At 41.0% G+C, this 27,630-nt stretch overlaps 1 long non-coding RNA gene across 2 annotated transcripts; it reads right to left on the bottom strand.

Moving 5' to 3' along the window:
* Nucleotides 1-6,376: 6,376 nt before the first annotated feature.
* LOC114138747 (uncharacterized) lies at nt 6,377-20,238 on the bottom strand. 2 transcript variants are annotated; one of them, XR_003594289.1, is made up of 4 exons: nt 19,512-20,238; nt 15,956-16,069; nt 13,825-13,914; nt 6,377-6,511 (listed from the first exon to the last, which is right to left on the bottom strand). It is a non-coding gene; the product is annotated as an uncharacterized LOC114138747 (long non-coding RNA). The 2 variants fall into 2 exon arrangements; XR_003594288.1 differs by having other exon boundaries at nt 15,956-20,238.
* Between the last annotated feature and the right edge of the window lie 7,392 nt (nt 20,239-27,630).

Here is a 27,630-nt window from a genome sequence, read left to right as displayed (position 1 = left end):
ATCCAGGCCTTATGTCCAACCTATTCTTGGCAGGGAAGCTCATGTTGCTGTCTCGCTGTTCTGTGTGTAAACCTTTCGTCTGTGACTAACTGTGACCAAAAGAACAGTGAGAGACAGGCAGTGATGCTTAAAGAATCTAAGCTTTCCAAGGATGGTTTGCGGCAACAGACTGGAGAGTACTTGCAAAGCACGTGAAGATAACATCAGGCCAATAGCTGAGTATGTAACAAGCTATTTAAACTTTTGTGTGGCCAGCCCAATCCTCACCAGAACATTTACTTCACCCAATACAAACTTTGGATCATTAGTAAAATGAAAGAACGTGTGAACAAGTAAAACAAGCAATCAGGGAGGAAGACAGGGAATTAATGAGGAGCGTGCAAAAATAACAAACTCAAGATAAGAAAACTCAAAAGAGAGCTTCAGCAAAACAATTTTAGACTTTTGTGGTCAAGGGTAAAATATTTCACAGGGTTCAAGTGAATGGACATTCAGATAGATGGAGGTCCAGACAGAGCCAATGTACTGAACACATTCTTCAGTAGGTTCATTTTAGGTGCAAGATCTGCATCCTCCGTTCCTCACCCCAGCCACACAAGCCTTCCACACTCCCTTAATCTAAAGGGTCCCTGTCACATCTCAGGTTTCTTATTTTCATCTTAGTTATGTATCTTGGTGATGATCCACTGTTGGACACAACCATTATCTCCACTTACTTCCTTCCGTCTCCCTTCAACCTTGTTCTGTTCCACTGGAGAAGGTTCCAGTGGTATGAAATCTAACCTGCCTTGTACCATCTGTCCTGACTACAGACTTGTTGTTCTAACACCTGAGATTACTTATCGTCACAGAATGCATGCATTTGATTCAACAACATTTGAAAGGGCAAACCAGGCAGGACTAGAATAGCGCTTTATCAAGTCCAGGCCAGCCGGGTGAAGTGTCTTGGCCAAGGATGCAACAACTACGACAGACGAGGCGGGGATGCGAATTGACACCCACTACAGGGTGAACTTCCACCACTGCCACTACTGTCCAAGATCATGTTCGTTGAATTCGCAAGGAAGCCTGATTTACTACATCAGAAACTCCAGAATACAATACAATGCCTACCTGTAAAACAGACACCGGTTTGTGAGACTGAAGAGTTATCTGTCTGACCAGGTAATCAGCTGTACAGAAAAACCAATGTGCTGTACTCCCAACATTTTCTATGATTATGTACACTTCAGACTTGATATGTGTGGGCAGTGTTTAATCTTAATCATTCTTCATCATGTATACTGATTTATGAGTATGTGTAGAAACTCTCGTCTTTTCCAGTCTGAAGATTTTAAAAAACAATCAATTTCTCATTGATAAAAAGAACCTTGTAAACAAGGCGTCTTCACTAGAAGCATCCACACGGAAGCACTGTAAACAACAAACATTCCTACAAATTCTAGCTATTAAACTGAACCTTATCAACCTAAACCCCATCTTTATTCATATATAGAAATGTAACCACATTAAGAAAGGGTTTAAGTTGATTGTTATGCTAGAGGGGCAGCTATGTGATAATCAGTGACATAAAATTGCCTATTAGTTACATATGAAAACCCAATTATGCCGTTTCTGGTATTTTCTGATTTGAACTTATTTCAGAAAAATATTTTCTTGGGGTACGTAAAACAATATTTCTGTTAATATTCAAGGTACAGAAAGTACTACTAATAAAACTTTTGTGTACTTACAACATACTGCTTCCATGTGCATGGCATTGTCTATCCAGAGATCATACAGTTTTCTCAAAATAACTATTTGAAGTGCAAATCTCCATTTGCGAGGGCTTTTTGAATTAGATCAATCTGTCCTGTGGTTTCTCTATGTTTTGCAGATGAGTTCTTCCTCTGGCAGTTCTCTAACCGTATTAGTTTTACATGTTTTTCCTATCTGGTTCTCAATGTGTACAAAAAAAAGGTTTCTGTGTTCAAGAAGAGACGAAGAAGTCAGCTGAGCAGTGAAAGAGAAACAGAAACAGAACGACAGCTCTGTTTTTCAACCAATAACTGTCACATTATACAAGCTATATTTTAACCAATCAGCTAAAAATTACAAAGCTCTCATGTCCAAAGTAGTGAGACTGGCTTATAAAATGGCAGTGGTGCTGTGGTAAATGCCAGAGTGACAGCATAAGACACTTGTTTAGTGTGTGGTTGCACAGTAACTACTTCTCATGGGCTTTTATTCTGTATATTATGTACCTGCCTACACATCCTTGCTTCATGATCAAGTTATTTGCTTGCCTTTTCTACTGAACTGGGCATAAGTGTGTGTTTTCAATGTGTGATGCAGTGCTCTTTGTGGGGTTGTTGGTGTTTTATGCTGGTTAGAAGTTTATGATCAGTATTTTCCGGCTTGCATGACTTAGCGTGTGAAAATCCATTCACACCCAACATAAACACACACATACACACCCACTCCTGTTAATGGTGTGGATCTTGATGATATTCCATGTTGTGTCTTTTACTGTATGGTAGTCTTGGTAGCAATGCCGTGCGGGGGGAGTCAAGGCGGGTGTGTGTGTGTGTGTCTGTCTGCATTTGTGAGTGCAGCTGCATGTCGGTGTGCATGGAATGAGTGTAAAAGACATCAGACACCACCGTTAACGGGCTTAATCAATGACAGATGAAATTCCTGTTGTTTTTCTCACCGCAGCACTGTCTGCTCCAATAGAAACACGGCACAGAATGTGCACTGAAACTCATGGGGATGACTGAGGTTGGAAATCTCACTTATGCTCTCAGCTACCATATACCTACACACTCACACACACCCACATATATATATATATTCACAAACTCTGCGAGGTAAGGCTCCACATTGCTCTGAACCTGCCAGCATTTTGCTCTGCTGCAGAGTTTACGGCTTTTGTGAAATATGCATATCACAAATAAACTGTGCAAATGCTGTTAACACACATGTCCCTATATTCACATAGACACACATACACTTGCTAAAGTCCTCTCTGTGCTCCAGCTGGGGACCCAGCTGCAGTGATGTCATTGCTTGCTGCCACTTTGCTGATTGTGACTTTTATTGAAAGCAGAACACTTTGATTCAGCTTCAAGAGCAGTCACTCTGCACAAGCTCTAAAATAGATTGGATTCTGCATGCCCCTATACACACAAGCACCATTGCTCATGTCATCTGCATATATATGTGCACAACAGGCATCGGCGTTGGACTGTAGGGGCCAAACCGCAGAAAGGCTGCATCCCTGCAGACTTGATTCTGTCAAAGTGAGGGATGAAAAGAAAGAAGTAGAGAGTGGAAGAGGTGGGAGCATAGATTAACAGTTTGCTCTTAGAGAGATAAGAGAAAGAAAGTTACGCAATGAGGAGATGTCTCCTTTTCCTCTCCAAGCTATCACCAAACACATTTCTTTGTCCCTTACGAATGTATGTTTATGGCAATAAGCATCCACACCAACCAGACTGAAAACCCATTTCACCTGTATATTTACAGCTAAAAGACGTTTTGTCTGAACATCCCTTCAAATATTAATATTTGATAAAAAAACAAACATATTTTCTCAGTAACAAGGCTCTGTAAAACTCCACAAGACCTCAAAGATATGAGAGGAGGCCTTAGCAGTTTCGCCACATTACGTTCCATCTGGAGTCGCCTTAGAGACCCTTTTTTCTCCGGCTCATGTCTTTACTTCATGTCCTTACTGCCAGTGGCACAAAATTTAAGTTCTCAGCCCTCCATCAACTCCTCTACAAGGCATTTCTGCCCATTCATGTCCCCAGACCCCATTCGTTTTGCCTTTCTCTAAACCTTTTCACTGTGTCCCTTTCACCGTCCCCTTTACTCTGCCCCCCAGTCTCAACCCTCCTCCTCCTCCTCTTCTCTGTCTTGTATATACTCGTCTGTTGGCATGTCCTCTGTCTTTCCAGCCTTTGAAGGCTTTTCAGGCTGCTAATAAAAGACAGGTCCCCACCACAACAAAAGGGCTCAGCGCTGCCTTTGAATAAACAGTTTATTTCGCTTTTATTTTTTTTTCTCTCTCTCTCTTTCTCTCTCTCCCATCACACACCCAGACCCCCGTGCCTCACCCCTCCCCGCGTATGTTTTTTTCGCTCTTGGCTAAGGGGGAAATATGTGCACTTGCTATGTTTTTTTTCCATGCGATCACAATGCTCTGGAACAGATTAACAGAAGGCAGGGTAGGGATTGAGAGGGATGAAAAAGAGCAGGAGAGGCAGAAGTAGAAGAAAGCAGGTAACTGTGGCAACCTTGGCCCCGTCCGTCAGTTCGTCACTCAATCTGGCCGATTGTATCCTTCTGCTGACCCACAGCATGTTGCATTTCGGGACACACATGCTCACCTCCCATCTCAGCACCTTATCGCCTGTGTGCTGCTGTACACTCCTAAAAGCACCTGTAGTCTGTACGCTGAAGCAAACTCCCTAAACCACATTAGTCCCTGTGTACACTGGCAACACCTGGTTTTTCCCAGTAGGGTTCAAATAAACATCTTGTTGAAGAGAGACCTGTTTTGTTGGATAAACTGGAACAACCCAGCTTTGAATCCGAGCATAATCCACCACATCCAGAGAAATCACGTCAAAGTAAAGTTGACAATTTGTCCTGTTTACAAGTGTAGGAATATTTCTCTGGCTAGAAAGCACTTGTTAGGCACATTTGAAAAGGCGTATTTTTCCCCCAGAATGTAAATAAGTTCTCAGTTTGTTGGATCTGGACCTGCTGCGGTCCCACAAGCTGGAAAGACACTCCACTACTGAATGAAGCCCCGACAGCTGGGCCAGGAGCAGGCTGTGCAGGGCAGCATGATCGCTCCAGTAGACCTAGACAAACATAAATATGCTTCAAAATACTTGAAATTCTTAAGGTGAGCCTAAATTTGTCTTATCAGACACAGCTAAACATGGACAAAAATCAGCTGATAGATAATGTGTGTGAAGCGTTTGAATTATGTGGTTTCAGGAGCTTGAGGTGAATTCCATCTCTCCCCTGCCTGCATTTGTTTCTCTGCTTGGTCCAACTCCAGAAACAGAGGCCCAAGTGAGACTGTAGCAAAACTGAACTCTGATCTGGACCAAACTACAGCGCTGCTACTTCACACCCGTTTCACAGTGCCAGCTTGTTGCCTGTTTCAGGCTCGTCCTCTTGGCTTCCTCTGTTTATCACCTACCTTTGCCTTCCTACTCCCTGCTCTTTTTCACCCTTACTCCTTCTGTCTTATTTTTTATGGAACAGGCAGGCTGTGGTGCTGTAGCCCCAAAGCTCAAAGTAAATAAATGGTCATTTTTCGGCCTCTTTCTCTTGGAAGAAGAATAACAGCTCGATGAGAATGTGTGTAAAGGTTTGTGTCAAGCATGTGTATGAGCACATTTGTGTGCCAATGTGTACATAACTGTGTACGTATGTGTGTACAAAGCAGCAAACCACAGGCTTATTGGAGCTATTAGAGAGCTGGCTGAGCGGCTCAGCATAGCAGCACCAGATGGGCAACTAGGAGTAGACTCCGAAAACACACACTTTATACATACATGAGCACTTTTACAAAGACACATGGTGCGTATTAATGCTGACAGAATGACAGAAGGAATATTAATACCTACAATGCACACATGTGCATAAACAGACTTTGAAATGTATGCAAACAAATTGATTGCACAAGCATGCACTTGCGCACAGCTGGCACGCTGCGTCTGCCACGCGCTCTGCCGCGATGCTCCAAGTGAATGATGGACGGCGTGAGGGTGAGGAAGAAGGACACAAAAGAGCATCCCTTCATCTCTGTCGTTCAGCTAATCCTTCTCTTCTGTCACCCATTACGTCACTCTATCTCTCGCCAACACCCTCCAAACCCTCATCCTGCTCTGTGCGTCAGTCTCTTAACCTTTGCCGTTAAAGCTTTTTTGTACTTTTTTCCACAGAGATTCATCTTGGTTTCTCTTTCCCCCTCCTTTGATTCTTAATTTTGAAACAAGAACATTTGGTTTATGTAACAAGCACGGCCACTGTGACTTGCAAAAATATTCATATCCCCATTGAACCAGCATGTGGTCCTTTTCACATTTAATGAAGTGCAGACTTCTTATTATATTTTACGAGGATTTTATGTTGTGGATCAATAAAGGAAAATGTTACGGTCATTTACAACAGAAAAAAAAACATCTGAAAGAATAGCAGATTCCTATATATTCACACAGTGGCAACATTATGTTATGAAGATGCATCCTTCAACAGGTTCTTCTACTATTCTGTATAGCTGTGTCCATCTTCACATAAACTAACACGTTTCTCTGTCCATACAAAAAAATAGAAACTTGTATGCTACCACCCACTTGTTTCACCTGAGCCTGAACAGTAAAGATGTCCACGAGAAAGATCAGAGCAGACTGTACTTCTTAAAGAAGCTTAGGTCCTTCAAGGTTTGGAGCAAGATGATGTATGTCTTCTACAAGTCTGTCAAGTGTGATATCTCTTCTGCCGTCGTCTGTAGGGGGTCAGTAGCATCAGAGCCAGAGACCTAAAAAGGCTCTACAAGCTTATAAAGCAGGTTGGCTCTGTTCTGGGATGTATTTGGTCAAAAAAGGTTTTCAACGTGGAACTTTCCATGTAAGCTAATTTTGTAATTTATTTGTACCTGCTGACATTTTTAAGTACTACATTTTTTTTTAGCTTAAAGTCATATTTGTGGATTAACAAAAAAAGTCCCCTAATTTCCAAACATTAAGCTGATTATTGTTAAACTGTCTTTGGTAATTTTTTTTATTTCAATAAGAAATACTCTGTAGGATAACAAAACCTCTGCTGCTACAACAGTAATGACTTTCTGATACCTAGCATGTGATCTCTTCCACTATGTGTTCCTGCTGTGGTAATTTGTGCAGAATGTGGTTTGGCATTATGTTGATTAAATAAGCATGGCCTCACGTGGAAAAGATGGTGACATATGTTCCAACAAATGCTGTCTATATTGTTCAGTGTTCACAGATGTGCAGCTTAGTGAGCTGCCTTCATACTTATTCTCTATGCACTAATCAATGCATCCTCATACCATCATAGACTCCTGCTTTTAAATTACTTGCAGGTGGTCCGTCTTTGCGCCAGACTATAGGATGATGTGTCCATGATGTAAGAATGCAGTTTTCTATTTTGATCCGTGAAATCATTTTAGATTCAGCTCATCTGAAATGTATAACAAGCCCTGAGAACATTGGAGTTCTTGGGATAATTTTATCATAGTCACAAACTGTTGACTTGGTTTTGCTAATACAACAAGTAGCTGCATTCCCTGGGCAGATTTTCGACATCTTTAGTGATCTCCACTATAGAACCATTTCAGTTTTATTGCTGTATTTTTCTCGTACCAGCATGTAACAGTGTTCCAGAACAATTACCGCTTTTTTTCCTCTAGTGACCAAGCATTGATTCAAATATTATCAAACTTTTAGTCCCGATAAAACCTTGTTAAGATGCTTCACATTGTACATCTGTGATGTCCGAAGTTTTTGTCATGTGGGGAAAAGAAAGTCAACTGAAAATCACTCACATGCCAAAAAATATATCTTTTTTTTTTTAACTAAAACTCAAAACATTATATTGTGATGACCTTTTAAATAACTGTTCAGTAATAAACTAAGCATGTTAAATAAACAGTTTTTGGAAGAAATTTATGTGTAAATCAATGTATACAAAACTTCATTATGGTTATGCACATTTGGCTTTTTAAAGGAAATGCATCCAATTTGTGATTTTTTTGGCTCAATTAATAAAATATTAAAACAAAAGCATTTTTATCTAAAAGAGCAGGAGTAGAGTCCCTCTTTCTTTGAAAATGCTTGGTATATTTAGATAGGTTTAATAAAATTGGCATAAAACATTGAGTGCCAATATCGTCTTATAAGTAAAAAGTCAATGGATAGATATTGACTTTTAGATCTTATTATAATTAAATAGGTCTTATTTACTAAGAAATCATAGAGAACAGCTCATGTTTTTATGATTGTGAAACCTCACTGTATACGCTCTGTGGTTGTTTTAATCAGTCACGTTTGGCTGGGTAGTTAATAACACCTTATTCACTGATGTGAGAAAGTCAGATGAATGTATTGTTTCCATTTACCTTTATTTTTTAAGAAATACTGAAAGAGAAATAAAACGTTCTCTTCCAGTGACTGAGAACACCATTTCAATCCCTTGAACATTTTCACATTGTGTTACAGTTACAAACTTCAATGTATTTTATTGGAATTTTATGAGGTTTCCAAAGTGTTTTACAAATCAAAAGCAGAAAAGTGTCGTGTACAATTGTTCACAGCACCCCCATCCCAACTCCACTCCAAATCAGTAATGTGCAGAGTATGCAAACTCCAGTTCTTCAGTGTTGTGTGGAGCCTCCAGGTGTGTCTCTGGTTTAACAGAACATAATCAAGTAACTGAATTACGTCCTCCTCATGCAATCATGATCGACAGAGGCTGGGGCAGTCTGACAGAAGTGAGGCTACCATCTACCACCAGCAGACAAGGCTGGTGGTAGATGGTACCACCAGCCTTGGTGGTACCACTTGTCTCACCAACAAGTGAGACAGAAAGTGTCTCACTTGTTGCCCAAGGACGCAACAAGTGAGTCAGATTGAGTGAACTCTTACCACCGCCGCTGTTATTTTAAAAGCAATATTTCCATAAGCCCTATGAAATCTGAGTTCATTTAATTCTATAGTCATATTCAATAAACTGAATAGTTAGCCATATTGAAAGTACTATTTCAAAATAACAACCTTTAAGCAGGTGTAAAACATACTTTTCACTAAACCCACATTTTTGTTTTTAAAAATAGTTGTTTTATTAGTCTGATGAAATTCCATAATTTTAAATGTCGTTTCATTACCTTTAAGTGGAAAATCAACATAATTAACAGAAATAAACGTTTTCAAACATCATACTGTGTGTAATATGATGTGTTTTGCTTGGTGATAAAATTCCTGTAACAAATTAACTTTTCCATAAAATTTTAATTTCTTGAATGAGTCTGTAACAGCTTTTAATTTTATCCCCCAGAAATCACAACACACTGTGTTGAGTTTCTAATTTTTCTTGAAATGTTCCCTTCTCTCTCTCTCTCCCTGTTAGCCAGCAGGAATTTACTACTAACTGGAGTGTTACCCCAGCAGCTCTCCCATTTGTCATCCATCAGGCGCAGCAAAGTTATTGGAACGTTGCAGTTGTGCTTCTCGTGGCGTGGATGCGGCCGGCGGGCACGTTCTTGGGGTTGCAGTAAAACAAGCGTCTAATGACACCCCCTGTAACCACAGTAAAAGGAAGGGGGGGCATGCATCACCAGTGCTAACCCAGGAAATGCCTTGGTTGGCCACAGGGTAATTGGGACTGTCCCATATAATTTGGGCAGCGAAGCAGGCAAGTTTGGCCAGAACTCCTGCACTTGTTTCTCCCTGGATGTTGGTCAACCGCACTGCACCATATAAATGATAAAAGGGACGGAAAGGCAAATTTTGAGATAAGCTTTGACTTTGGAAATTTGGGAATAAAAGTAGACAAAGAGTCTGATTTGAAATAGAAACTATGACTAGAAAGCAGAGGGAACTGTGGGATAGTGTACAGATTAGTAGTTTGTTCTCTTAGATCTGTACAAATATTCAAATGTCACAGCAAGAGTTGAGAAAGTGAAGAGTGGCGCATATATGGTGGGCATTATTTTTCCCTCGGCAGGTTCTCCTATGCTGAGGCAGATGGAAAATAGGAAAGGGGAGCAGGGGGAAATTCAGCTTAGTCAGGTCTTCTGGTGCGGCAGTGTACTCATCGCGGAGCGTGTGGATGTGTGTTTTCTCTTTCTGTCAGGTCCTCTTCACAAGCACCGCTCACTCTAAGTGAGGCAGACAGCTTGAAGACTAAAGAGTTCTTGTGATCGGGCCTGAAACCACAGGTGTGTGTTTGTGCGCAGAAGCTTGTATCTGCATTGGCCGTGCACATTTTTGGTGTGTTTCTGCTTTGTTTTAGGCAGTTGGTCAAGCATCTTTGTGTTTTAATGGACAAGTATGAGGCAGGTTATGTATTTCAGTGTGTGTGGGGAGCTGTTGGAGTGTGTTTTTCAGCTAAATCTCACTAAATACATAACTGTGCACTGAAGTGTGTTTAATGTCTCTGTTCTGTGTTTTTGATGGCTGCTGTGTTATACCTGTCTGCCCCTACAGACTTTACTCGCATTAGTGGCATTAGACGGGCTTGTTCCGCATGTTGTCTGTCTGTGTGTGCTCTGTCTGCATCTCCTTTACGTGTGTTTGTGAGCTCAAGGAAGAAAAGAATGTGTCTGCTTACAGCATAGGCTTGTGTGTGAGCATGCATATAGAAACGTGCAAGAATGTATGTGCGTATTTCAAGCTTTAGGGGTCATGGGCAGGTCTTCATCTCCTGTGACCAGACCAGACAACAAGGAGGGAAGTGCCTTGCTGTGGAGCAGACGGCAGCAGTGTGCTGTGTGGCTGCCTCTGATCTGGGACATGGCCTTGGGCAGCAACTAAATGAAAAATGAAACCGCATGGCGGTGGGGTGAAATGTTTGTAAATCGGACACCGACTAAATCATGCTAAATACAAAAACACGCAGAGAGAATGCTTCTCAGCAGATCCCCAGCAGAAGAACAACCCCCTGAACTGCTTTTCTCTGCCTGGTTCTGGTCCCAGTCCAAAACTAGTTTGCTCCGCACAAAAGCAAATCCTACACCGTTGGCCTCCCTTTATTTACCTTTGCTTTGTTTTCGCGATTTATCAGAATTAAGGGTTTTCAAGCTGAGTTTATGGTCACAATTGGACGCAGTTTTAATGTCAATAAACAACATATTTAGCAAGTGTTGTTGTTCTTCATCCTAGATTCTTGCGTAACGGTAATGTGTCTAACAAAGCACAGATGCCGCATTAGCCTGAAAACATCTGTGTTACAGAGGGAGAAAGACATGGAGACGGACGTTTTAAGAATGTCCCTAACTTCAGCTGCTGCACAAAAGGTTAAAAATCCATTTGGGGTCTTGTTCGTCTCATATTCTCTCTGTTAACGTTCACATTCTCTTTCCGACTCACCCCATTTTGACTTGCCTCTCTGTTTTCTTTGTCCTCATCTCCTGTTTCATCACAGTTTACACCTTGTACTCTTGTTCTCCTTTTGTTTTCACTAAAGCCTATTCTTGGAGCTTTTTTTTGTTCTCTTTACTCTTATGAGTCACACGTCAGGAACACAGCACCCGACGTCCCAAAGACACACATTACATGGCAGCTTTGTCCAGGCAAAGGTCAGTGTGTTTCTATGGCTCAATGAGCCTGAAATTGTGTGTTTTTATGGCCTAACAAAAGTTAGGAGTTGTACAATTCAGGAAGGACTGTCTTTTGACTGTTTCCAGTATTTCTGCACCAGCAGCAGACAGTCCCACAACCTCTGCACTGCTTGGAAAGTCCAATCTGACTCATTAGCAAATGATGCTTGCAATGACTGGGAAAACTCTGCTTCTGTTTAAACACAACTGGAATGATGAAATGCAGTCTTTTCTCAAATTGGCAGTGTGACTGAAAATCGCCAGTCGTGCAATTACTTTTATATTAGCACTGTGAAAGACTGGATATTTGTCCAGTATTTATTTTGCAATCTAGTAGGTGTCAGGTGGGATAAGTCAGCATACCTCAACCCTGCATAGGGTCAAGCGGTTGCATACGGCCTATCTCAAGAAAGCATTGGGTGAGAGGCACGGTGCACCGTGGACAGGCCCTGAAACACACGGCAAAGTAAAATGAAATGGTTTTGATCTGGTCTTCAAGGGCTACTGTGTGCTCTAGATGTCCCTGCTGCAGCATAACTAATTCAAATGTTTACATTACCTCCTTAGTATGCCATCAAGTGCTATAGAAGCCTATCAATCACCCACTTATTTAAATGAGCCTTGTGGCAGAACAGAAATACTTAAAATACTCAGCGGATCCTGCCTGAGAATCAAAGTTGGGGATTGTTAGAAGGGTCTAGTCAAAGTCCAGCCATTAATCCAACAGATGACCTGTGTCACAAGAAAGTTGATGTACATAAAAGACTGACAAGAAGATAGCCATTGAAAGAAAACCAAAATATGTCCTGTTTTTGATTTGACATAACAAATGTGGAAGAATGTGCTCTGGTCAGATAAAGTAAAATTAAACTTGTTGGTGAGGAGGGAAACTGACATTGCATATCCTCCTGTGCACCATCACCAGGGTGTTTTAACATCGTGCTGGCGGGATGCTTTTCTTCAGCACAGACAGGGAAGCGAGCCAGAGTGTAAGGGAAGATGGATGGAGCTGGATTCAGGATAAAACTGGAAGAAAACCTGTTGAAAGCTGTAAAATATTTACAGAAGGGGGCTAAAACAGAAAAAAAGGGGAAGTAACACTTATCAAGACCTACAATGGGCTATTTTAGATCAAAGCATAAAGTGCATTTCCACTTCAGGAATCAGTCGGTTTTAGGTGTAGTTTCCACTGCTGGAACCAGGGCCAAATCAGACAAAAACAAGTAGAAACCTATCCAAAAATGAGCCAAGGCAGGGACTTTTCACATTCTGAACAAAAGGTGTTCTTGGTGGGGGAAGGACGACGCATTACATTTCTCAATAGTTGAATATCCCCAGCATTTTATTTCAGTCATCTCCCACTTAATCCTTTTCTACTGCTCACATTTTTAGTTAATTCTGAATTAATTGGCAGGGATTCTGTATTTTTTGCTTAGAAACATTTGGGTACATATACACTGACAAAATCCGCCCGATTATGAATATGAAGAGAAAGAGTAGCACTATCGTTAAAGTCTTTAAAAAAGATTTTAAGCAGTAAAGTTTGAATATTCTACAGCGTTTTATTTTCTGCGATCCAGATTAAAGCGATTACCAATATCAGGATTTTTGATCAACCACCAGTTTAAAGTCTGAATGGAGCAGAAGTGCTGCTGTAGAGAAGCGTGTGTGTGATTATTCCTCCTATAAGGCATGTATCATATTTTTTGATTTGGATTTTTCCGAGATGAATATGGTTTCAACTCAGTTTAGCAGTTTGACTATAATATTTAACTAGTTATCTGGTTTCCTGCCTTTTCAAGTTGCAGAATTTGGACAGTTCATTTAAAACCTATTGTTTTACAGTACGGTTCCATAGTTCCTCTTAGAACTATGGAACTTCTATTTCTTGTTACATTCATTCATTCCTTCCTTCATTCATTTACTTTTCCATTTGTATTTTTAAGAAAACTATTAGGTATAATAACAATGAGGAAAAGGTCGTAAAGAAAGAATACATGAAATTCATCCACCCATCAATTCGCCTCCTTTACTCATCTCCTTGTACTATTGTTCCTCCCTCCTGCTTCCTCGTTTTCTGTCCTTTCTTCCTCTTTCATCTCAAGCCAGACGAGACCAACTGTAGCCAATTAGCATTTTTCTCCCTCTCCTTTTCTTTCTTCCCCTTCCTTCCTCTGTTTTTGCCCTCTTTCCTCTCTGTTTGTTGTGTAAAATAGATTTAAGGGCGCTAGACAGATTTTGCACTGTTTAACTTCTCTCTCTTTTTCTCTTTTTCCCCCCCTGAGCTCCCTCTTTTAGCTTAACATGAATAAACCTGCTGGCAATTAAACATTTATGGAACTGGCATGCCCCCATTTATCCCATCTCACTCCTGACTTTTTTTCCTCTCCCCCGCCCTCTCTCCCTATCCATTCACCTCTAACCTGCTTTTATCTCGCTCTGTCACTCAGTCTTTCTTCTTCTGCTTTCGGTCCAACACTCACATTGTCTCCGGTCTCCTCGCTTTCCAACACCTGCTGCGCAGGTCGCACAGTCCTTTGCTCCTCCTTGTCCCACCTCATCTCTCTCTGTCTCTGGGTGGAATGGAGGACTGATTAGTAAGAACACATTCAGATTTTCCTTCCACATGCTGTGCCAGTGAAACAGCCGTGTGCCCGCTGCATTCAAGACAGCTGTGCCAGGGAAGAAGTGGTGTTTGAGTTTCTGTGCACATTTGGTGTGTTTATGTGGCAACAGCATGACAATATGTTGCAGGGTTAAAAAGCAGCAGACCGTGATACAGTAAACCCTTCCTCACACGGCTTAAATGACAAGCTGTGCGACTCGTTGTGCAATGTGTGTGGCAGCTGACTGTGTCTGTACGCATGTTTCGTGTTGCAGCAATGTTTACGGTGAAGAGGGTATTCGTGATGCCTGCAAATAAATCACAGATCCTTGAGTACCACCAGTGCTTCATCAAGGTGCATGTACACGTATGTAATTTTGTTTAGGCTATGTCTTCTTAGTCGTGGGAACGGTAATTCTGTTCTTGCGGCCCAGATGTGTTGCACGGTGCTATGAAACCTGACCCACCCCCCCTCAACACCAACTACAGCAGCCCCCTCTCCTTCCTTGTCCGCCAAACCCGCCCAGAACTCTGTGTTAAGACACATGTGGAAACAATTCAGTCAATGCCCTGAGCAGGGTAGCCCTCACACACACTCTCACACACACACCCCGACGTATGCACACACTCCACTCCCATACACACATAACATACACACTCATTCCTTGCTCGCCCTTTCACATATACCATGCGCAGCCACGCAAACGCCCCGACTCAACGACTCAAGCACATTGCTCTCCTCTGTCCTGCTGCTGAGGTGCTCATTGCTTAGTGTTTGACAGTCTGTTAACGCTGCTGTGATCCTAAACCCCTATCAGGTTTTCTACACTCAATCAATAGGTCGTGTGGATCCCCTGGATTTCACAGGGTTTAAAAAGGAAGACTGTGGGGGGCTAGGCCTTCAGAACAATATGTGCAGACTGTGAATTTAAGGATGTTGTAACATTGTAATGGTGTGTAGCAGGTTAGCTTCCGACATAATGCCGTTAAAAGGCTGTTGCTTACCTTTTACTTAAATGCCATCCGTGATGCCATTTAGGTTTCACATTGAGACAACTCCTGAGTGTATTCACAAACACTTGCGTGATGTCAAAATGCATATTTTGCATCTATACTCATAATAATGCACCTTAAAAATACAAAAGTGGATTTGTTTTTACTAGGCCTTTAACAAGATCTTGAGGGAGATGATGTGATATTGAAACTTAAGTCTGTCTCCCAATGTGATAACTATTAGCTGTCGGCACGTAATTTGGCAAAGAAAGTGCGAGCTCAAATTAGTTACAAAAGAAAACGCTGTTTTCAATGCAATGCTCCAGATTTAACTGCTTGTATTTCCAATTTAACAAGTTAGATGGCTAACTAGAGGCACATGTTGTTAATTTAAGCTCCCATCTTCAATAAAAGGCAACACATGGATTGAGCTATGTGTGTGCTTAATGTTTGACACTTCATATTACCGCTGTAGACTTTTATTTTGAAGAAAAGAAGGAAGTTGCCATTCTTAAATTGCTCTGTTGTGTTGACTGCAGGTACAAAAGCACTGACGATGCTTCCTCCTCTTAAATTGTTTATGTCGCAGCATTTTAGGTTCTCTCTAGAGAAAAAAACCCCTTGCAACAAGCAAAATACAAACAATTTGTACGTTCTGTGAGAATAGGGCTACTGCTCTAAATCATTAGCTGGTCAAACAATTACGTGCTGCTCTGCTTCATATTTGTGCTACACTAAATGACTCTTCTGTAGTCTTTTAGTGATTTTTCATCTGAACAAAATATCAAATCAAACCTAAACTGGATCATTTTACACCAATCCGAATTTGTTTGTTTCAAACAAAATGCTAAATTAAACTGATTTAAATCTTGGTTGTTGTTGTCACATGTTACTTCCAATGTTTTTCTTTTAATAATTTCCTTGATTTTTGGTTCATTCTGTTAAGCCTTACCACTAAACTATAATGTGCCGGCCTGTTTAAATAAATAGACATGTTTACTGACGTCTATACTCACGTAATCCTTGAAGGGTCTTGTCAGTGCCCATCTCCAATGGGCAAGAGGAAACATACACCCTGGGCAGGTTGCCAATCCATCACAGGGAAACTCAGAGACACATAGGGCAGAAAACTATGAACACATTAAAGACAATGTACAATGTTTTCTAAGGTGGAAGGTAACCATCAGGGAGCCCAGGTTAAACCTTTGTGTGTCAAGATGACACACTTATGGACCCATTGATGAAAGCCTTTTGGCACAAAACATCCAGACAGGGCTACAATGGGAAAGTTTATATCAATGTGTATTCACGCCAGACTGTTTCAGGGCAGCTGTGGCTACAATCCAGTAGCTTGCCACCATCAGTGTGAGAGTGTGTGTGAATGGGTGAATGACTTATATTCACCCATTCAAGTGTTAAGTACTTTAGCGTCCTCTGAACTTGATAAAGCTGGTAAATTTGCCATTTACCGCATAGGCCTGGCCTAATAAAAATTCAGCATGTAATCTGTTTGTGAATATGTGGCAAGACATCAAATAAGATGTGCAGATGCTCTCCAAACAGCCTGGCTGAGCTTCAGTCTCCATGTGTGAAGCTAGGAAAGGCAAAGCCCCAAAAGCTTGGAGTTGTGATTGCTGTACAATGTAGTTTTTATACAATACTGACTTAGAGGCTGAATACATTAGTAACCCACACTTTTCTAATTTATATCTGAAAAGGGACAATAACACTATAAAAAAGCCGTGTTTTTCTTCTTGTGCCACATAAAATTCTAGTAAAATTGAGTGATGTTTGTGAGTGATGTGAGAAAATGTGGAAAAGATTGGTTCTGTTTTTCATTTAATAAAGGACAAAATCTTGTTTGGTTTCATTTAGAGCAAAATGAGCAATTTACTGAGAAGTTCATTAGTATGGTCTTAAATTGTTATTGCAAGGTCACAATTTATTTGGCGTTTACTTTCTTTTTAAAATCCCTACAAGCTTAAAATGTTACGTTTTCTATTGGACTATTAGCCTTGACTAAAATGCTAATCAAGTGGCGTGAAAACAATTGTTTTAATGTTGAATGTAAAGAGTTTAAGGAATTAAAATAGAGTTCCAGAAGTTTCAGAAGTAAACATTGCAGAAAAAAGACCAGTGGTTACACAATGTCTTGGACCTTACATTCATTAGTCAGCAAAGAAAAGATGAACCACAACAAGGCATTGAAAAGCACATTTAGTGGCTTCACTTACCGCTGATCATTATCCATAGCACCCAGTTGCACCCTATAACCCAGTTCTTTCACCACAACTTCGGAATGTTCAGGGGGGGAAAGCAAGTAAAACAAACAAACAAATGCACAAATAACACACGACCAACTATGCCAAGCAAACATTTAATATTGCTGCACATATTCCTGACACTGCCACCAAGTGGCAGACTAAGCAACAGCATGTGCAAAAAGCCCTGTAACTCATGGGGATCTAATGGGCCTTGAGAATGCCTTAACAGTTTCAAAAATAAAAAATATAGCGCAACTGAAAGCAGCAACTCCAAGCAAAGTCAGTAATGACAAGGGAACAATGATTAATTTGTCCATTTTCCTTTAGCAAATGATCAAGCACACTTTAAAATATTATCAGAAAGCGTGAATGTGCTTGAGTGTGTGTGTAAGGTCAGGAAAGAGCACAGGCTGGGTTGTTTTTGATGTAGCCAAAGTGCAGAAACAAGCCCATTTTGGTAATTTAATATTTCACTCCCTTCACATCTGGAGCTCCATGTAAAAATGGAAAATAGAGGGGTGGGATATGAGACTGACATGGAGCGAGGGAGGAAGAAAGAGGAGAGAAAAAATACACCCTCTTCTCCACACATCTCGAGCTGTTCCTCCCTCCCCGTGCCTGCTCTATGACCACATAGCTTGTCCGTGCACATGCTTTTTTCACACTAACATTGAATGCATTCTTGCTGCATGGACATGTACTTCTTGTCTTTTTTTTCTTCTCTCTTTCACTCCACCAGAGCTCTCTTGCACACACACACACACGCACACACACACACCACTCTGGAGTGACTGGTGTTGTAAGTTGGCGTGAGCGTTTAGGTGATCTGGGTGTGATTACTGCTTGGCTCTCCGACAGCTCTGATGATGACATTCAGCGCTTTGAGCTCCTCTGGCTTGGGCCTGCTCCAAACACAACCAGGGAGTACACACTCTACCTCTCAACCATCCATTTATGCAGCCCAGACAAAACTGTAACACAAATGTTTTACTGAACCTAAAGCATGTTCGATTTTTATTAGGAAAAAATATGACTTTTATTTTCTGTGCCTTCAAAGATTCTACTGTTTTCTTCCCCCTTTTTTTGAAACCTTTAACGCTCATGTTTAAGAGCAACCTGCTTCTCTATTCTTTAAACCTTTCCGATTCCTCCGCCTCAGTCTGCGTCCCATTTATTCCAACTGTCTGCTTGCCTCATTTAAATGCCAAGCTCCGAGAGCAGCTGTGTGTTGGATCGTTGCTATCAAGACCAGAGTCAACATATGCACACACACTATTTCTCTCAGTGACGGGGCCGTGTGCCCAGATTGTGTTAATCCTTACTGTCCTCCACACATTTCTCTACACCCATCAACGTCAGCGCCGCTTTGATGAAGACACACACACACATATGTTCGACTCTCCATCATTATCATTGTTTCAGCTGGAGAGGAGTCAGCGCTTTTGTTTGTAATTACAGGGGTTTGAAGTGAGAGGGAAGAATTTTCAAGAAGAGAGGAGTGGATGGAAAAGAGAAAGAGCAGGTCAGAAAAAGCACACACACGCACACATACACCACTGTGTCTGCGACATATTAGTCACATTTTACCGTAATTGTTGTTAGACCCCATCCCACACTTGTAAAAAGAAGAAAAAAGAAGTACTCTGGGAATGTGCTCTGCAGTGGATGCCTTCCAAGGTTTTGTCTGGTGTGCTCAGCACAAAGGGCGAACGGAGCGCTGCGGCTGGCTGGTATGGCTTTGAAAACACTGGGGCTTTGGGTAAAAGCCTGTTGCGCTTCCTAAACCCAGAGCTTCAGATAGGATTGACCCCATCAAAGCAGAATTGATTGTATCATTTGTAGACGTACTAAACAGCTTTCAGCTAAAGTCTTTCAGTTTCCGTAAAATCTAAACGAATCCCTGAAAGCCAAACGCAAAGACAATCTGAAACCAAGTCGACTTCCTCCCATCTGGAAATGTGTTGATAAGACAACCTGAGGATCTGACAAAGAAAACCTAAATGATTTACGGTACAAACCTTCTGAATTACCAACAGAAAGAATAAAGGAAAAAAACAGAACATTTTCTCAGAAGTACGAAGTAGAGATGTGTTCAAAAACAGCAGTGCTGAACGATGACAGGCACGTGGCACGCTGCAGCATCCACACAGCTTGCTAGGATCCCTCAGGGTTCATAAAACATAAGCCTCGTTAAAGCCAGCGCCCCCTCTGTGACAGGCAAGCCAAGTTCACAGTTCAGGGATAAGGGACATTTGAGTAAATCACACAACAAGTGAAACTTACTGAAGTAAACAAAACTTCTTCTCACCAGCGACTCTGTAAGGACTTTTTCTACACTTCCTGAGCTGATCTACCTTCTTATCCTCTCTGATTCTCTGGCTCTTGAAAATGTTACACCTCCTGTGCCACCATTACAGCAAATCTTTCATGCATCTCTATCATCCGGCCAGGAAATGGATTGTGAAAAAAACATAGCCCCGTATAGAAAAAGAATATGGCTGCCCAACATATGCAGAGCCCACTTGCACATATCCACAAATGCAATTGGTCTCCAACTCACGGGGCTTTGGGGAGGTGTGCGACCCATGTGCGTCCTCTCTTAACTCCCAGTGTTGCCCAACAGGGAGTGTTTGTGTGGTATCCCGGGGTAACTGGTAGAGAGGGTGGGGGGAGGCTGATGTTCGGAGGCAGGGCTACAGCCGCACGTTGAACTTGGGGTTTGTTTGCACTTTCATTGCTAAAATTGAGCATGCATGTGTCTGCAGAGGACGCAGGTGGGCTTATGCACAATGTCACTGAGCAGCTATGTTTGCATATGGCTCTGCGTGCATGCATATTTGAGCGTGCATGTGTGTGTCGGAACAGAGAATGTTTGTCTACAGACTAACTGTTACTGACATGCACAGACTGACTACCGGAGTCAAAAAGTTAAATGCACTCTATGCTCCTTTCTCTCCTTAGAGACTCTCTCTTTCTGCCTCCCTAACGTTCTCTCCTCCCATTTTTTATTTTCTATATTTTTCACTCTAACATACTTTTTCCTCTCCCCCTGACAATTTCTTTCTTTTGCTCCCTCCTCCTTCCATCTCTGATGATTTTAGCAGAGGTGTGACTCATTGGGCATTGAGCCACAATGTCAGGTAGTGAGGGGAGGGCGGGAATGAGGTGGAGAGAAAGAAAGAGAAAATGGGGAGAGATTTAGAAATGGGGGGAAGGCGAGTTGTTTTAGAAGCTGTGAGGTTCGCTGTGTGTGTCTGGAGGTATGATAGTCCGGAGATATGCAAAAAGAAATGAAATGTGCAAAAGGAAGTAAGTGAGAGAGAATGAGGGAAACAAGGGAGTGGGAGGGGTATACAGTGAGCACAGGGAAAATAAAAAAAGGAAGGGAAATGAATAATTTCAGCAAACAGTTTTCGTCATTTTTTTCTCTCTCCCTGCATGTTGTGTTGTTCATGTTTTGCCCATGTAGCACGGTTTACGAGCTGACCAATGTGTTTATGTGCAAATATTTTCCTCCATTCATGAGTTTTATGTTGCTAAATACCAGAGTGTCATAACACAAGCCCACCTCCCAGTATTTCTGGAGAAGTAGAAAGGTAGGTGAAGGAGGGATGCAGTTGGGAGAAGGTTGCAGGCAATGAAACAAACTAGTAAGAGAAGAATGAGAGGATAAAAGATTTTTTTTTTTTAAAGTTATTAATAAGAAAGTTATTTGAGAAAGATTTCTGCAGGCACGATCATGTTCCTGCAGCTTGTCAGTCAGCTGTTGCTCCGTCCCCTAAGGCAGGGGCTCTCCACACTCATCTCACCCTGGCACTCGCCCACACACACACACTCACACAAACAACAAGCACACACACATGGTTTTGGCTGAAGTAATGGACGGTCTGTGCACTTTCATGTGATGAGGCATTTACTTGGTGATATTGTTTAATTTTCCCCAAAGGTCAGATCACCCTGAGAACATGCTCACACGCTCACATACCCACAAGCAAGATCTTTTGACCGCTGACTTCTGTTCTCAGTAGACACTGGCTTGGTTCCATCCATCACATCTCTGTTTCCCATTCCCTTCCTTCCTCGTGTTTTTCTTGACTACCTCCAATCTCAGATCATCTTGCTGACAATCAAGAGACAATGATCATCCGTGCAGGATCCAGTGTGAAAGCATTATCGCTGCCGGTTCACGTCGGTGAATAACCAAACACTCCCATCATGTTTTTTGTCAGGTTTCAGGTATGACCCGGTTCAACTCCCTGTGGCTGGTTTCAACACTGCCCTCTTCAGGTGATCTTTATTATTGAACAAATTCACACACTGTACATTTTATTAGATACACTTTGCTATTATTATTAGAGTACCGGTTCCTTTTGTTAATTTTGAACTGTCTCGATTCTTCCAACAAAGTGCAGCAGGAACTTTTCCGAAGAAATTCTGGTCTGAAATGACATGAATCTTCCACTCCAACACATCCCAATGGATTTAGTTCTGGTGACTGTGGAGGCCACTGGAGTACAGTGAACTCATTTATCATATTCAAGGAGAAAGTTTGTGACTATATGATGGATTGTGTCTATTTGTGACACTATCCAAATAGAAATAGCCATCATAATATCAGTGTTTTACAGAGGTTGGATGCACTTAGGTTGGTTACAGTGACTAAATGAGGCTCTGTTGGGACTAATGGAATCAATCAATCGATCAATCAATCAATCAAATTTATTTATATTGCACATTTCAGCAACAAGGCAGTGCTTTACATCATAAAAACACAAAAATACACAGCCATAGCAACACCAGACATTCCACTATTGAGGAAACCAGCAACAACCGTTACATTTTGATGCGTGGCATCGTCAAAATCATTGATACACATTAAATCAGTTGATGTGCAGTTTGAAATTCAGCAAATTCTTTTGACCACTTCTAGATGCATAAATGGATTGAGTTGCTGGCTTGTAATTTGTTGATTTTTTATTTGTGGAAATAAGCAATTAAACCAGTATACCTATTAAAGTAACCAGTGAGAGGATGTGAACCCTCTACCCCCAGAAAATAGGCATAAATAGAAAAGAGATTAATGTTTTTCTGTCTTAAGGGAAAAACTGTAAGGGCAAATTGACAGATGGCATACAATCCAGAATTATGAATCTCTATGCAATGATAGTGAGCACATTTTTAAAAAATCTTAGTAGATTAACCATTGTTTTCAAGTTAAAAGTATTTCTGTTGAGTGGTGACATTTTAGCGTGGACACACACGTTATGATTGATTGGAGGCAGACCTGATTCATTGGGAGGTTTTCAGCAGTGATGACAGAGGCATGGAGGAGATCAAAGTCATCCTGATAGATTGCTATCGCCACTCCCACCTGTTCCCTCTGGAATTTCCTCTCTTCCCAGCATGCATGCATGCGCGTGCACTACTGTTATGTCTACCATACTGTTTGTGTTTCTGCATGTGTGCCTGGGTTTGCATCTGCTACCATGTGGCTGTAGACCTAAATGCCAATGTGTCTGTATGTGTGTGTGTGTATAGTCTGAACACGTTTGCCACTTGCGGGAATTTTATAATCTGGAAGTGGAATATGTGCTCATGTCTGTTTCTGCCTAGCTCTGCTCCATCTCGCTCCTTTCTTTCTTTGTCTTTTTTTCATCTTTCATTCTTTGACAGCTCTAACAGGTTTTGGTATACCACTGGTTGATACATGCCAGCCTTTCCCACTGCTTCTGTTTTCTCTAATTTGTATCTCTTCTCTCTTTGTTAGAAAAGCAACATCTCACCAACAGGCAGGTTCTCAGGAATGTGAGGAGACGCACACTGAGACAAGTGGGACACGGTCTATAGTCTCCGTAGGCATCTCAGGTTGCTGACATTTTTCCATTTTTGTGAATATAAGGTAATAATGATAATATTAGTGGGTGTGACAGAGCAAGGGCCCATTCACTGCCTCTGCCAGCTTCCTATAAATATCCCCCTTCTTCTGGGGAATCCGAGACTCAGCAGAGACCTTCAGTTTACACAGCTGAGGCGCATGTGGACAAAAACCTTCTTTCTGCCTCTTATTTTCCTCCCTCTTCTTCCCCATATCCCAAACTATTCTTTTTCCAATCACCTCACTGCTCGCTGTGCTAGTATCATCAACATTTATCTGCTGCCTTTCTTTGTCGTCCCTGTCTTATCTCCTCTCACCTGCCTTCCTCCCTCATGATTTCTTGCTCATATCTCTTTGTCTTGCATGACCTCGAAAACTCACCTCTAACTCCCTCAGCTCTTCTTTTTTTGAGTGTATCTCCTCTGATAGATTTTGTGGTGACACACTGGACAAAGTTCAGCAGGTTATTATGGAAACTGAGGAGTGATGAGGTGAAGCTAATTGCAGGTGGAAGTCACCCTGCTTTTCATCACGTCTCTGTGTTTTGTTGTGTCCGCTCATTTCCCTTTGGCTTCTGTTCACCCCATCCCTCAGCCTATGTCTCTCGATCCACCGCTCTGTTTTTACACACTGAAAAACTCTCATGGATGCACACAAGCTTAGCAAGAATGTTAAGATCATAGTATACAAACCTAAAAAGCTAAAGTGCCTTGTAAAGTTATTCCTTTGAGGTTTTCTGCATTTTGTCACGTGTCAAGCATAAGCCTGGTGCATTCTATTTTTTATCTGATAAAACTACACAACATAGTGAATAATTTTGAATTTCTGGGATAAAGAGGAATTAGTTTCCAAACAAAAAATCCAGTTATCCTCTGAACCCCCCTTGTTAGCGCATATATACCTGTATGTGTTTAAATATCAATATAGAAGGAGCTGCTTTGTCAAGGCCTCAAATCTTCGTTAAATATTATTAGTGAACAAATAGCATTATGACCCACCAGGCAGGTCAGGGATGATGTGGAAACGTTCAAAGCAGAGTTAGGTTAGAAAGCAATACCCCAAGCTTTGAACATCTCATGAAGAACTGTTGTGTCCGACATTCAAAAAAGTTGACAAGCCTGGCAAGAAGAGCATTAATCAGAAAAAAAACCAGCTGAAAGGCCTCTAGTAACTACAGAGCAGCTGCAGTTAAGGTGGTAGACTCTGTTGACAGAATAATTTTCAGTCTTGCCCTCCATAAATATGCCGATTATGAATATATGGCAAGAAGAAAGCTTATATTGATTATCATAGGCTGTCCAAGCTACAAGCCATGTGAGGACTAAAGAAACCGAAGACGGTGCTTTGCTCAGGTAAGACCGAGATTAAACTCTGTGGCCTACATAAGCACTATGTGTGGCAAAAAAATACAGTCTAGTCAGAGTCTAGAACAAAATCCAATTGAGATACTGAATGTGGCAACAAAAAGCTCTTTACATGCTATCCATTCAATCTAACTGAACTTCTGCAGAGAAGAATAAGCAACAATTTGAGTTTATAGATATGGAGAACTGGTAGAAACATACTCCAAAAGGCTGACAGCTGCAACTGCACTGAAAGTTATACGGTTCTACAAAAATATTAGGTGGAGAATATTGTGAAGTGGATTTTTTTCTCCAAAAATATGCACCATTGTTTAAAATTTCAACAAAGTCATTTGTTAAAATCAAGGTTTTCAGATTCTTCCTTTTTCCTTTTCTGAATAGTGTATACAAGTCTTAGTGTGTGAGAGAAGACAAGTTTGAAATCAATATTTTGTTATGCGTTTTGTTTGACTTTGGCTCCCCCTTGCGGATTTTCTTTGTCAGCATGGACATTTCTGAAACAATCCCCACACTGAGCTGCAATCACGCCGCCTTTTTCACTTTTGAACTACCTTGTTGCTAAAATGTGCTATACAAATAAACATGACATCACATAATATTTAGTCTTACGCAATATGTGGATAAACATGCATTCGTGGTATAATTAATTGACATGTAATCATCCTGTTTTTATTGTTTTTGTTGACATTTTGTATATCTGTATGTAGCAACATTTATTTTATTTTCATATTTTTGTTTTTTAACACCCTTTGAAAGACATTATATTGAAATTTCCTTTCTGTGAACCTGTAGTGTCCTGGGATGATTGGGATGAAAGCTGAATTTTGCACTTATGATTTGATTTTCCATCATTTGGACATTACACAGCATAATCGCTACTTCGGATGAACCGATAAATCGGCCAGCAAATAAATTGGCCAGCAGGTAAATCACCGATTTCCTTAATTCTGGGAGATTGCTGATCAACTAATAATTACACATGAAGCCGATCTTATCCACATATCTTATCTCGGCAAAAATCTAAAAATCAGCCACTGTCCTCTTGGCGTGAGAGAGGTTTGACTCTGATGATTCCTATGAGACGATAAAAGCTGATTCCTTTGATTCTTAAGACCACTTTCAATATGGCGGGCTATCGGATGTATTGCAGCAACGGTCCATCCTTTGTCAGGCTGTTTCTCTAAACTGCTCAAGTATCAACAGTGAATGTATCTGTTTTCTTTACATAACCAACGTTTATCTTATTACTGGTGCCCGCAATAGAGGAGGGATCCATGCTGGCTGTGGGTTGGTAGAGGTGGTCTGGCGGCTCTTCCGCTAAGCTGACGCTTTAAGACTACAATACAACATGATAATTAGCTTTAACTTGTCGCAACGAATATTTACAACCGTCTTCTTAATTCAGGATCGCGTGGAAATCCATGAAAACTTAAAAGCCCATTATATTTGGAAGACAACATTGCTCGTGGTATTGCTTTATTTGCTTCTAAAATACGACTTTGTCTTTCCTAGATGTCATGGTAACTCAAAGCAAAAGCAGGTAAGCCTCATTTCGCTCATGCGGATGTGACGTCACCGCTGCAGGAGCAAAGAGCCCATAAAGCATGGTGTGTGTGTGTGTGTGTGTGTTGTTTTTTTTCCAAATTTTAATCCTTTGTGAACCTATGTAGCTTGATGCTTTGGTTGCAACTGAATTCCCCACGCTGGGACAATAAAGGCTATTTCAATTCTGTTTTTTATGTTATATTTTATATTTTTGGCATTGCTGATTTATTTTTTCTCAGTGATCACAGTTGTTAGTACTTGTGTATTTGATACATAGAAAATTTGTTTGGTTTAAACGTTTGTGTTTCTTTTGAATATAAAATCTATTCTCCAAAGCCTTGTGTAATGGGATTGCCACTCACAAAATGGCGGAGACGATTTCGTAACCAAACGCGTATTTATGGGGCAAATAGAAATGACTGAGGCACTTATTCTTCTGCGTTTCACCAAGAAAGTGAAAGGAATTAAATAAGTGCCCAGAAACAAACACCAATGGGCCATCATAATGTTCTCATCGGTGTTACGCTTTATTATCAAGTTGTGCAGGTTTTGCTTTCGGCGTCGGTGTAGCTCAGTGGTTACATCAAACCTGAACGATCAAGTTACTAAACCGTGGCCTCACAGCCGCGGGTTCGACCACGGGCGCTGTCCGACGTTTTTCTTTTTTTTTTTAATAATAATAATATTATTTATCTTAAGAGAAACGATAAACAATAGAGAAACGACATAATAGTGCCGTTGTAAAGGCAGCATTCCCCAAAACTATCTGGTATCTTTCGCCGAAAAAAAAAAAGAAAAATGTGTTGGAATAAACGGAAACAAAGCTGTTGTACTTTTTAACTGTCTATGTTGTGAAAATTATTAAAATAGTCACCCACGATATTGAAACGGACAATATCCGTTTCAATATGTATTCAAAATGGAAAAGTACAGTCTATAAGCTCTGTTTGGGTTCCATGTGGAACCCAAACAGCCTGTAAATGCCTGTAAATGACAATGACAAAGAAAAGTACAATCTTCTCAAATTACAAACTAACTATTTAGAAGACGTTTCTTTCTTTATAGAATTACGATCCACAAGTCTTTTTAATAAGTAAATTCTCCATAAATAGCCGTTACACTGCGCAATGTCCAACAGGTGGCGCCATAAGTAAATGTAATGCTAAAGGCCTTAAAGTCATCAAACATGCTCAGGTTAAATTTGTCTCAATGCCGTTTTAAATGTGACCAGTACACATACTCATGCATTAATTTTGATTTCATTCAACTGAGTCAACTAATTTACCTGGGAGATAATTAATTAATATTTTAAGATGGGTAAATGAGCTGAACACAAACTTCAACAGATTTAGTTCAGGAACAATCTCAACATCCTCCTTTCCTGACCCCAGTCAAACAGACATCCACCTCTTTTGACCCACAGCTGTCCTGTCAAACCTCAGATGTTTTGTCCTCCACCTGAGTGATGAACTCTTCTGCTTCCACAAGTTTTTCTTCAACCAAATCAGGAGATGCTGCTGCTCCCTTTTCCTCCTCCTCCCACTTTAGAAGACAAGTGTGGGGGGGATTTTGAAATTCTGCTTTCAGACTGAAAATGTGTGCTCTTGAATTATGGCAGAAAAATTCCCCCATCGTCAAGAGAA

Source organism: Xiphophorus couchianus, chromosome 23 (assembly GCF_001444195.1).
Source record: "Xiphophorus couchianus chromosome 23, X_couchianus-1.0, whole genome shotgun sequence".
NCBI classification, from domain to species: domain Eukaryota; kingdom Metazoa; phylum Chordata; class Actinopteri; order Cyprinodontiformes; family Poeciliidae; genus Xiphophorus; species Xiphophorus couchianus.
The sequence above is the reverse complement of the archived record's forward strand: the minus strand, read 5'-3'. Positions and strand labels throughout refer to the sequence as shown.